The sequence below is a fragment of the Tamandua tetradactyla genome, chromosome 6 (genome assembly GCF_023851605.1).
Source record: "Tamandua tetradactyla isolate mTamTet1 chromosome 6, mTamTet1.pri, whole genome shotgun sequence".
Lineage (NCBI taxonomy): Eukaryota > Metazoa > Chordata > Mammalia > Pilosa > Myrmecophagidae > Tamandua > Tamandua tetradactyla.
In genome coordinates this window covers 1,530,960-1,543,243 of record NC_135332.1, presented here as the reverse complement: position 1 = coordinate 1,543,243, position 12,284 = coordinate 1,530,960, and the positions used below count along the sequence as shown (strand labels likewise).

Below are 12,284 nucleotides of genomic sequence, written 5' to 3'. Positions count from 1 at the left end.
GTGATGACCTCTTTTAATAAACCAGCTTTTAATCACAAGTGAAAATGAAGTTGCCTGGTTACTCGGCCTCCAGTGACCAGTAGTCTGAGCAGCCAACCCCTCCTGCCCCCCCATCTCTTCCCCAGCCCTGCTTCCCCTTTGTGAACCTGGGGCTGCGTCTGCCCTGGTTCACTGGCCTAGAACCCCAGGAATCAGGAGGGAGTCCACAGAGGGAGGTCCAGGGCACATGTGGACAAGGCGGAGAATAGGTGATGCCTGAGGAGTGTTTCCTGTTTGGGGGACTCACCTGCAGGCTACCCGTCTTCCCATCTTGCATTCCTGCACAGCAGGATCTGCTCTTGGGTTTTGTTTTTTGTTCTTTATTATTATTATTATTATTATTATTATTATTATTCCTTTGCTATATTCTTTTCTTCTATATGATTACTATGCTCTATTTGCACATTGTACTTCTTCCAGATTGGTCAGCATTAGTCCTCTGTCCACACCCTCTGAATTTTACTTATTGTCGCCACAGCCTCTTAGATCATCTCCAGAGTAGTCGGTGGGGAAGATGGTTTTGGACTTGGACCACCTGAGCTTGAGTCTGGACGTTGTCACTTGTCTTGTTATGTAGAAGCTAAGTCCAATCTCTTCAGGTTGGTCCTACTCTCTTTCATCCAACAGATATTCGCTGAGTGACTGCTTTGTTCTGGGCCCTGTGGTCCAACTCCCCTCCCTCAGGGGGCTGATTGCCTAGAGGGGCAGGTCGTAACCAAGTAATCAAGGAAAGCCTCACTAAGAAGGGGACTGTGAGCAGAAACTTGAAAGAGGTGAGGGAATGAGATGTGAAGATCATCGAGGGCAGATCTTCCAGGTGGAGAGAATAACAAGCACGGGCGTCCTGAGGCAAAGGATGTCTGGTGTGTTTGGGGAAAAGCCAGGAGGCCAGTGGGGTTGACTTTCCTTGATTACTCTGTTTGAAATTGTTCAGTCTCAGCTTTCTCTGTCCCCATCTCCACAGCTTTGTTGCCATCTGACCTGCTCATATGTCATCTTGGTTATGACCTGCCCTCTCTAGGCGGTCAGCTCCCTGAGAGCGGAGAGTTGGACCACAGGGCCTGGCACAAGGGAGTCAGTCTGGCTGGGTCTAAGGTTGATCAGAATACAGGCTAAACGATGACAGTGTATGTACTCTAGACCTTCAGCTGCCATATGAGATCAAAGGCAGAGAAGTTTGTTATGTCTAGAACCTGAATTTTCTGTAACACGTAGTCTGAATTGGCCTTTCTGGAGAGCTCGTTTAGACAGCTTAGATTCCGGGAGTCCAGAATGGGAATGAAGCCTTGTAATTCTGTATGGCTTAGTGAAGTGCCAGGATTCATTTCAGACTATGGTGAGCTGATAATTTAAAAAAGTGTTGGTAGAGTTCCTTGAGGATCTGAAGGGGAAATATATATATGTATATGTGTGTGTGTGTATATATATATATATATATATATATATATATATATATATATATATATACATGCAACTGTTAAACTCTCCATCTGGGAAATCCCAGGTACTCTCCCAACCGTTGGAGACTCCCAAGAATATAGGCCAAGCCCTGGATTTTGAGACTTACTCTTAGGAAGCTTATTTCTGTAGGGAAGAAGCCAAGACCACTCATAATGAGGCCTAAGGGTTCCTGTTTGTTGCTCAGATGTGGCCTTTCTCTCTCTAGGCCCAACTCTGCGAGGTAAATTGCTGCTCTTCCCCTCACGTGGTACAAGTCATTCAGGGTGAAAGTCTCCCTGACAACATGGGACATGACTCCCATGGATGAGTCTGGCCCTGGCACCATGGGATTGACAATGCCTTCCTGACCAAAAGGGGGAAGAATGTAATAAACTAAGGTATTAGTGGACAAGAGAGATCAAGTGGAGTCAAGAGGCTGTTCTGGAGGCTGCCCTTATGCAAGCTTCAGTTAGCTAGTGCTGATTGTCATGGTTTGCTAAACCCCAACCACCATCACTCCTGTTGACTCTTAAGAACACCTAGGGCGCTCTCCGCCGGACCGCCGCGCGGCGCACGCGCCCCGCAGCAGCCGAGCCGCCCGACCTCCCTACCCCCTCTCTCTCTCCGCCGGACCGCCGCGCGGCGCACGCGCCCCGCAGCAGCCGAGCCGCCCGACCTCCCTACCCCCTCTCTCTCTCCGCCGGACCGCCGCGCGGCGCACGCGCCCCGCAGCAGCCGAGCCGCCCGACCTCCCTACCCCCTCTCTCTCTCCGCCGGACCGCCGCGCAGCGCACGCGCCCCGCAGCAGCCGAGCCGCCCGACCTCCCTACCCCCTCTCTACCCCCCTCCTGCTCCGGCTGCTCTCCAACCAACACGGTGCCCTCTTCCCCCGCCTTCACCGTGCTCCTCCGCCACCAGCCTCGACAGCCTTGCCGCCCTCACCTTTCCTCCTCCAGAACAACTACTGGGGGAGTGGAGATAATACAGAGCAGCTCCCGGAGCCACGAGGGAAATCAAAGGGACAGCGTACCCCATCCTGGAACGGCTGACTATCTGGGAGAACCAGCTCCGGTGAGATCACCAAGGGGCACGGGCTTTCCTGGGTGGGACAGCAAGCGACCGGAGTCCCTCCCTTCCACCTTCCCAGGCCAGCTGGTAGAATTGGACAGGCGGTCCCCTTAGGCCGCGGCGGCTGGTGCCCCCACCACACGAGGCCCCCCGGAACAACTGAGATAGTTGGGTTGGAAATCCCCAGACTGCGGAGAACAGTGACCGGGGGATCTCTTCCAAACACGTGACTCCCCCGTCGGCTGGGAGCAGTGCACTCTCCCGGGCTGCGACAGCTGGCGCCCTCCCGCCACGCTTGGTGCCCCGGGCCGACTAGCTAATTTGGCCGGACGCTCTCCTGTGCTGCGACAGCCGGCGACCCTCCCCGCGTTTGGAACCCCGGGCCGGCTGGCATTCTTCCAAGACGCTTCGGTTGCCGAACCTCCCCTACGGCGAGAGTTTTCCAGAGTTGAGGGACCCACAGCAACTTTCGCTGGTGGAACCCACAGACAGGCGTGTGCCACGTGTGCCACCTACTGGGCAGGATAGGAAGAACAGAACCCAGAGACTGCGCAGAAAAATCTTTCAACCTGTGGGGTCGAACACCCGGGGAAATCTGACTAAATGCCCAGACGCCAGCAGAAGATAACGGATCACACTCAGAAAATTGAACATATGGCCCAGTCAAACGAAGAAACCAATAGTTCAAATGAGATACAGGAGCTGAAACAACTAATGCTGAATATACGAACAGAAATGGAAAACCTCTTCAAAAACGAAATCGATAAATTGAGGGAGGACATGAAGAAGACATGGGCTGAACATAAAGAAGAAATAGAAAAACTGAAAAAACAAATCACAGAACTTATGGAAGTGAAAGATAAAGTAGAAAAGATGGAAAAAACAATGGATACCTACAATGACAGATTTAAAGAAACAGAAGATAGAATTAGTGATTTGGAGGATGAAACATCTGAACTCCAAAAAGAAACAGAAACTATCCGGAAAAGAATGGAAAAATTTGAACAAGGTATCAGGGAACTCAAGGACAATGTGAACCGTACAAATATACGTGTAGTGGGTATCCCAGAAGGAGAAGAGAAGGGAAAAGGAGGAGAAAAACTAATGGAAGAAATTATCACTGAAAATTTCCCAACTCTTATGAAAGACCTAAAATTACAGATCCAAGAAGTGCAGCGCACCCCAAAGAGATTAGACACAAATAGGCGTTCCCCAAGACACTTACTAGTTAGAATGTCAGAGGTCAAAGAGAAAGAGAGGATCTTGAAGGCAGCGAGAGAAAAACAATCCGTCACATACAAGGGAAACCCAATAAGACTATGTGTAGATTTCTCAGCAGAAACCATGGAAGCTAGAAGACAGTGGGATGATATATTTAAGTTACTAAAAGAGAAAAACTGCCAGCCAAGACTCCTATATCCAGCAAAATTGTCCTTCAAAAATGAGGGAGAATTTAAAACATTCTCAGACAAAAAGTCACTAAGAGAATTTGTGACCAAGAGACCAGCTTTGCAAGAAATACTAAAGGAAGCACTAGAGTCAGATACAAAAAGACAGAAGAGAGAGACATGGAGAAAAGTGTAGAAAGAAGGAAAGACAGATATGATATATATAATACAAAAGGCAAAATGGTAGAGGAAAATATTATCCAAACAGTAATAACTCTAAATGTCAATGGACTGAATTCCCCAATTAAAAGACATAGACTGGCAGAATGGATTAAAAAACAGGATCCTTCTATATGCTGTCTACAGGAAACACATCTTAGACCCAAAGATAAATATAGGTTGAAAGTGAAAGGTTGGGAAAAGATATTTCATGCAAACAACAACCAGAAAAGAGCAGGAGTGGCTATACTAATATCCAACAAATTAGACTTCAAATGTAAAACAGTTAAAAGAGACAAAGAAGGACACTATATACTAATAAAAGGAACAATTAAACAAGAAGACATAACAATCATAAATATTTACGCACCGAACCAGAATGCCCCAAAATACGTGAGGAATACACTACAAACACTGAAAAGGGAAATAGACACATATACCATAATAGTTGGAGACTTCAATTCACCACTCTCATCAATGGACAGAACATCTACACAGAGGATCAATAAAGAAATAGAGAACCTGAATATTACTATAAATGAACTTGACTTAACAGACATTTATAGGACATTACATCCCACAACAGCAGGATACACCTTTTTTTCAAGTGCTCATGGATCATTCTCAAAGATAGACCATATGCTGGGTCACAAAGCAAGTCTTAACAAATTTAAAAAGATTGAAATCATACACAACACTTTCTCGGATCATAAAGGAATGAAGTTGGAAATCAATAATAGGCGGAGTGCCAGAAAATTCATAAATACATGGAGGCTCAACAACACACTCTTAAACAACAAGTGGGTCAAAGAAGAAATTGCAAGAGAAATTAGTAAATACCTAGAGGCAAATGAAAATGAAGACACAACATATCAAAACTTATGGGATGCGGCAAAGGCAGTGCTAAGAGGGAAATTTATTGCCCTAAATGCCTTTATCAGAAAAGAAGAAAAGGCAAAAATGCAGGAATTAACTGTCCACTTGGAAGAACTGGAGAAAGAACAGCAAACTAATCCCAAAGCAAGCAAAAGGAAAGAAATAACAAAGATTAGAGCAGAAATAAATGAAATTGAAAACATGAAAACAATAGAGAAAATCAATAAGACCAGAAGTTGGTTCTATGAGAAAATCAACAAGATTGATGGGCCCTTAGCAAGATTGACAAAAAGAAGAAGAGAGAGGATGCAAATAAATAAGATTAGAAATGAAAGAGGAGACATAACTACTGACCTCACAGAAATAAAGGAGGTAATAACAGGATACTATGAACAACTTTACGCTAATAAATACAACAATTTAGAAGAAATGGACAGGTTCCTGGAAAGACATGAACAACCAACTTTGACTCAAGAAGAAATAGACGACCTCAACAAACCAATCACAAGTAAAGAGATTGAATTAGTTATTCAAAACCTCCCTAAAAAGAAAAGTCCAGGACCAGACGGCTTCACATGTGAATTCTATCAAACATTCCAGAAAGAATTAGTACCTACTCTCCTCAAACTCTTCAATATAATCGAAGTGGAGGGAAAACTACCTAATTCATTCTATGAAGCCAACATCACCCTCATACCAAAACCAGGCAAAGATATTACAAAAAAAGAAAACTACAGACCAATCTCTCTAATGAATACAGATGCAAAAATCCTCAATAAAATTCTAGCAAATCGTATCCAGCAACACATTAAAAGAATTATACATCATGACCAAGTAGGATTCATCCCAGGTATGCAAGGATGGTTCAACATAAGAAAATCAATTAATGTAATACACCATATCAACAAATCAAAGCAGAAAAATCACATGATCATCTCAATTGATGCAGAGAAGGCATTTGACAAGATTCAACATCCTTTCCTGCTGAAAACACTTCAAAAGATAGGAATACAAGGGAACTTCCTTAAAATGATAGAGGGAATATATGAAAAACCCACAGCTAATATCATCCTCAATGGGGAAAAATTGAAAACTTTCCCCCTAAGATCAGGAACAAGACAAGGATGTCCACTATCACCACTATTATTCAACATTGTGTTGGAAGTTCTAGCCAGAGCAATTAGGCAAGAAAAAGAAATACAAGGCATCAAAATTGGAAAGGAAGAAGTAAAACTATCACTGTTTGCAGACGATATGATACTATATGTAGAAAACCCAGAAAAATCCACAACAAAATTACTAGAGCTAATAAATGAGTACAGCAAAGTAGCAGGCTACAAGATCAACATTCAAAAATCTGTAGCTTTTCTATACACTAGTAATGAACAAGCTGAGGTAGAAATCAAGAAACGAATCCCATTTACAATCGCAACTAAAAGAATAAAATACCTAGGAATAAATTTAACCAAAGAGACAAAAAACCTATATAAAGAAAACTACAAAAAACTGTTAAAAGAAATCACAGAAGACCTAAATAGATGGAAGGGCGTACCGTGTTCATGGATTGGAAGACTAAATATAGTTAAGATGTCAATCCTACCTAAATTGATTTACAGATTCAATGCAATACCAATCAAAATCCCAACAACATATTTTTCAGAAATAGAAAAACCAATAAGCAAATTTATCTGGAAGGGCAGGGTACCCCGAATTGCTAAAAACATCTTGAGGAAAAAAAACGAAGCTGGAGGTCTCGCGCTGCCTGACTTTAAGGCATATTATGAAGCCACAGTGGTCAAAACAGCATGGTATTGGCATAAAGATAGATATATCGACCAATGGAATCGAATAGAGTGCTCAGATATAGACCCTCTCATCTATGGACATTTGATCTTTGATAAGGCAGTCAAGCCAACTCACCTGGGACAGAACAGTCTCTTCAATAAATGGTGCCTAGAGAACTGGATATCCATATGCAAAAGAATGAAAGAAGACCCATCTCTCACACCCTATACAAAAGTTAACTCAAAATGGATCAAAGATCTAAACATTAGGTCTAAGACCATAAAACAGTTAGAGGAAAATGTTGGGAGATATCTTATGGATCTTACAACTGGAGGTGGTTTTATGGACCTTAAACCTAAAGCAAGAACACTGAAGAAGGAAATAAATAAATGGGAGCTTCTCAAAATTAAACACTTTTGTGCATCAGAGAACTTCATCAAGAAAGTAGAAAGACAGCCTACACAATGGGAGACAATATTTGGAAATGACATATCAGATAAGGGTCTAGTATCCAGAATTTATAAAGAGATTATTCAACTCAACAACAAAAAGACAGCCAACCCAATTACAAAATGGGAAAAAGACTTAAACAGACACCTACCAGAAGAAGAAATACGGATGGCCAAGAGGCACATGAAGAGATGCTCAATGTCCCTGGCCATTAGAGAAATGCAAATCAAAACCACAATGAGATATCATCTCACACCCACCAGAATGGCCATTATCAACAAAACAGAAAATGACAAGTGCTGGAGAGGATGCGGAGAAAGAGGCACACTTATTCACTGTTGGTGGGAATGTCAAAGGGTGCAACCACTGTGGAAGGCAGTTTGGCGGTTCCTCAAAAAGCTGAATATAGAATTGCCATACGACCCAGCAATACCATTGCTAGGTATCTACTCAAAGGACTTAAGGGCAAAGACACAAACGGACATTTGCACACCAATGTTTATAGCAGCGTTATTTACAATTGCAAAGAGATGGAAACAGCCAAAATCTCCATCAACAGAAGAGTGGCTAAACAAACTGTGGTATATACATACGATGGAATATTATGCAGCTTTAAGACAAGATAAACTTGTGAACCATGTAATAACATGGATGGACCTAGAGAATATTATGCTGAGTGAATCCAGCCAAAAACTAAAGGACAAATACTGTATGGTCCCACTGTTGTGAACGGACATTCGAGAATAAACTTGAAATATGTCATTGGTAACAGAGTTCAGCAGGAGTTAGAAACAGGGTAAGACAATGGGTAATTGAAGCTGAAGGGATACAGATTGTGCAACAGGACTAGATACAAAAACTCAAAAATGGACAGCACAATAATACCTAATTGTAAAGTAATCATGTTAAAATACTGAATGAAGCTGCATCTGAGCTATAGGGTTTTTTTTTGTTTTTGTTTGCTTGTTGGTTTGTTTGTTGTTGTTGTTTTTTACTATTACTACTACTTTTATTTCTTTTCTTTATATTGACATTTTATATCTTTTTCTGTTGTGTTGCTAGTTCCTCTAAATTGATGCAAATGTACTAAGAAACAATGATCATGCATCTATGTGATGATGTTAAGAATTACTGAGTGCATATGTAGAATGGTATGATTTCTAAATGTTGTGTTAATTTCTTTTTTTTCTTTCCGTTAATAAAAAAAAAAAAAAGAAAAAAAATAAAAAAAGAAAAAAAAAAGAACACCTAGGGCTTGAAGTGAGACTCTGTAGAGGTTTCATCTCCAGGTTTGTCTTCCTGAAACATATATTCCCAGAGGATTCTTGGGTCAGATGAATCCTGAAACCCAGAGTGACCATCCTCTCCAGGATTATCAATTAGTTCTATCCCCCTCTCCTTCAGTAGACATCCCTTCTCAACATGAAAAAGTCACAACAGACATTGCCCAAAGATCCCTGTAGATTGGGAGAAGGATCAGAGGAGACAAGAGGAGGTATAACAGAGAAAATGGGATTTAACAAATGGAGTATGGCTGCTGAATTACTATATTGATATTCCTTCCAGCCTCCAGCATTTTGGAGCAGCTAGAAGGAAAAATCTGAGATGATGGTATGGTAGCCCATGACAAACTCTGGGATCTGTTCTGTAACTACTTGTTGAAGTGTGCTTTGAAAATTATTCTTTTTTCTTTCTTTGCTTTGTATGTATGTTACATTTTGCAATTAAAAAAAAACAAAAACCAATAAGGGTAGTGCAACAGTTGCTCAGTGGCAGAATCTCACCTGCCATGCCAGAGACCCAGGTTCAATTCCCGGAGCCTACCCATGACAAAACAAAACAAAACAAAAAACGTTAAAAAAAAAAAGAAGATCATGGCTGTAGGGTTCAGAATTGCTTGGCTGAGGTGGGGCAGGAAACAGGAACCAGTTAAGAGGTTAGTACAGTAACCAATTATTAGATGATGAGGAGAAGGTGAGGAGGGATTAGCTTCTGAACATATTTAGAAGGTAAAGCCCTGGGACTTTTCTGGTATGGGGGATAAAAGCAGAGTCAAGGATAACACCCAGGTTTGGGGCCTGAACAAGTACTAAGAGAGAGGAGACCGTTGGGAAACAGGGGGAGGGGGCAGGCCAGGAGCTTATCATGTTAACTCTGTAGGGCCTGGCGACTGCCCAGTGGAGACAGTGACAAGATGATTGGAGAGATGAGTTTGGAGTGTGGGGCGGTGGCCTGCACTGGACAGAGAAGTTTGGGAGTCCTCAGTCAGAAAGACAGGTCTTCACTCTCTGAATGTAGGTAAATGTTGGTGTGTTGCATGTGGGTGTGATTCACAAGCAGTCACTGGGCCTGTGTTTTCTCACTGCTGCAGTCATGGGCCCAGGCCAGCCATCCTCCTCCAGGTCTGCTTGGCCTCCTTTCTTCCTTGTGCCCACTTGAGAGCCTCTCTTTCACTCATTTGCGCAGTCACCCAGCCCGCGTTTATCGAGCTGGTGCATCCGGCTCCAGGAGGCCGAGATAAATGTGCTCCGCCAGGCCTGGAGGCTCTCTGAGGAGGACCGGACAGGTGTGGCAACCAAGATGTGTGCCCAGCACTGAAGACTCAGACAGAGAAGGCAGGGAGGCCCCTCCAGCATGGGCTGGCAGCAAGCATGGAAGGAAGACACGAAGTACCGTGAAGCAAGATGCTGCAGCCGTGTCATGGGAACACAGGGGCAGGGCTGGCCGAAACTTTCAGCAAGTGATCCCTTTCTTGTACAGAATAAAGAGTCCAGAAAGGGCAGAGTCCTTGTCATGGTCCAAAAGAGCAGGGGAAGACTGACCATGACCCTGGCCAAAGACTTTCTGGGTCAGGGTCGATAAATGGCAACTCCAAGAACGCTACTTTGTGCCAGAGAAGAGAGACACATCTATACTGTTTGACTTTCTGTGTGTGGTTTTTATCCATCTCAGGGTGGAGGAGGATGAGGGATGGGAAGAGAGAGGGGACCCTGCCACAGAGAATTCCGTCCTTGTGAACATCTGGGGTGCTGTTTGGGTATAAGGTCTGGCAGGGCCTTTTCATTAGATGTCAGTTCCCCCCAGGTTGTGGAGGAGTGCATGATAGAAAAGGAGGTGGGGGAGCAGGAACCCAGGATGCCTGTTAAGCCTGTGTTTGTGACTTCCCCAGAGAGGGAGGTGGCGATAAGTGAGCGCTGGGCGATGGCCATTTAACAGGCATCTTCAGTTCCCCCAGCACTCACCAGGCAGCCCAGGGTAGCCTGACGTGGACCAGCATGTTGAGGGACACAAGCCTTCTGGGGTGAACAGGGAGAAAGTGGGGGTGTGCTGTTTGGGAGAGGACGTGCATGGAATTGAGGCTGGTGGTAGAGCTTTCTTTCCATACCATGCTCCAAAGTTTGATCACCATCCTAAAGGCAGCGCATCTCCATTTGCCCCTTCCCCTCCAGTCCTTTTTCCATACTGAAGCCAGGGGCTCTTTTAAAAACTCACCCTCATCGAGTGGCTCCCTTGCTAATCAGCCTTCATTGGCTTTCTACGCCTTGACCAGACCTGCAGGATAAGCCCTGGACTTTCCTTTCCCGCTTCATTTTGGTCCCTTTTCCCCACATTCTTTATTTCAGCCCCACTGATCTTTCAGTTCCTTGAATTTTCCACATTCCTGTATCCAGTTTGAGATCTATCACAAATTTGAAGAATATATAATTATGCTTCCCAACTCTGATTTTTCTAGGGAAATTTCAAATACCGTATGGCTAGAGGGCAGGAAGCTCGGAACCCAGTGTTTCCTCAGTCCAGTACGGTTGGGTAATTTCTTTTTCAACTCCTCTCCTCCCAGAGGGCCTGGCTATACCTTTCTCCCCAGGTAGTCTAAGCTTTGTCCCTGCTCTTTTAAGTGAGAGTTTCACAGTAATTCCCAGGGGATTTTCCATGTGATAACTGATCAAATCTCCCTGAAGTAGGAGTGAACACAAGTTCAAGTAATGGTAGGGTACCCCACCGACAACTTCCTGCCTCAGAGCCTTTGTCCTGCTGTTCCTTCTGTTATCTGCCTCCAGCCTCCCCTTTTACTAACTAGCTCCTATCATTCATCAGATCTCAGTTTGACTCTCATTTCTCTGACAGCCCTCCTTCCTGATTGGGACAAGTCCCCTGTGAGATGATTTCTTAATACCCCTTGTATTTTACTTAGGCTTGTCATGGTTTAAACTTATATATCTGTGTGATTTTTGTTTGTTTCTGTCTGAGTTCACCAGTGCTGCTATGACAAATACCACACTGGTTGGTTTAAATACCGGGAGTGTTTCCCTCACAGTTTTGTAAGCCAGAAGTCAGGGTATTGGTAGGGTTCACTTTCTCCCAGAGCAGTAGTGCCCCAGCCGTCCTCGGTCTCTCTCCTGCTTTTTTCTCTCTCTCTTTCTTTCTTTCCCTCCTTGTTTCTCTAATTTTTGGCTTCTTCTGACTTCTGGTTTCTTCTGCCCTTTAACTGCAACCAAACTTCCTTTTCTTATATACCTCCAGTCATATGGATTCAAGCCCACCTTGACTCTACTTAGCCTCACCTATATAGGATCTTGAGAGATCCTATTGACAAGTGAGTCCACACCTTAATTATTAATTCCATCCTCAAAGGTCCTGTTTGCAAATATCTGCTGAGTGGGCTTGTCTCACTCTTCACTAGACCAAGAGCTCCCCGAGGGCAGGAACTCTGCTTGTTTTACTCACCATTCTTATCCCTGGCACATGAGGGTTGAGGTTTGGGTCTTGATAAATACTTCTTAAATGGTAACTAAGTCAGTGTGGTCCCCAAGGAACTCGTAGTCTGGGGAGGGATGGAGGCCTGGAAGTGTAATCATCACACAGTGGGCGGGTGCTGGGGCAAGGGATGCCCTGCACTGCATGGCCAGCCAGCCAGTCTGGGCTTTTGGCCACGGCAGAAGCCACACCCAGGAGGTCTTACTGGTGACGAGGGTGCCAGCCAGGCGAGGTGGGTGGCTGGCTGGGGAGGCGGGCTAACAC

General features: G+C 44.2%; 1 protein-coding gene across 12 annotated transcripts in view; it reads left to right on the top strand.

Annotated features, from left to right (window-relative positions):
* TOM1L2 (target of myb1 like 2 membrane trafficking protein) overlaps positions 1-12,284 on the top strand; it is a 123,028-nt gene that overhangs the window by 60,626 nt on the left and 50,118 nt on the right. The gene's annotated exons all lie outside the window — the stretch shown is intronic.